We start from the raw sequence: 967 nt of genomic DNA on the forward strand, positions 1-967 counted from the left end.
AAGTGTCTAATTTTTTTAACATTTATTAAAAGGAATACTAATACCACAAACATATAGTTTCCACGAAGTATGCACGTCCTTTTCCCTTTTTTAGTTTTCCGATAGTACAGAAAGACCAATTACACTTGCTGAAGAATTTATTTTCTAGACTCATAACTTTCATGGGTGACCTTCATCACACAGAGCTCTTGAAAATAAGATATGCTTGCGAACAAAAAAACCCAATTTTCTTATAGACTACATTATAGTACATTCAAGCGAGCTCAAACGGCCACCTGTCTAAAACAATCACCTGTACAAACGACCACTTCCCATTTCCCCTTTACGTTCTTGTTTTTGCTTTGGGCAGGGGAGGGTAGGGGGGTGTAATATTATTATGAAACTGTCCAAGACCTCCATTTGTCTAAGATAACTACTTTTCTCTTTGACAAAAGGGCGGCCAGTCATAGACAGATTCGACTGTACATCTCAATCTCATTCCAGTCTTGTGGATCTTCCCATATCACGTAGGAGGCCAAGAGGTCATGACCTCGGCATGCTCAGACTCCTTGACCCACTCCAGGTATTCCCGCTGCAGAACTGTGGAGGCAAAAGAAAGGTTTGGTAGCGTTTGAATTTGATGAAATGACGGTATGGGTGGTTAACACATCTTTCGTTTTAGTTTAAGTTAGAATTTTACAGCATTTACAATACAAATACGACATAAAAGGGCTTAAGATTAGGTGTTACTCTAGAGAGAAACATACAAAGAAAAAGAAAGAGGAAATATAAGGACAACAGATGTTTGATAGGAAACAAAGGGCAAACCACATCAGAGCACCCACCAACCACCCACACACCCATTTCAAAAATATAGTTAGGGTAAGGTTGCTTAGGTCAGCTCACTAATTATGAAATTTGGGATATGGACCTAGGAACAGATACAATAACAGTTGTGCTGAAAAAGTAATGTAAAAAGAGCATATCA

The sequence above is a fragment of the Aplysia californica genome, unplaced genomic scaffold (assembly GCF_000002075.1).
Source record: "Aplysia californica isolate F4 #8 unplaced genomic scaffold, AplCal3.0 scaffold02419, whole genome shotgun sequence".
Classification (NCBI taxonomy): domain Eukaryota; kingdom Metazoa; phylum Mollusca; class Gastropoda; order Aplysiida; family Aplysiidae; genus Aplysia; species Aplysia californica.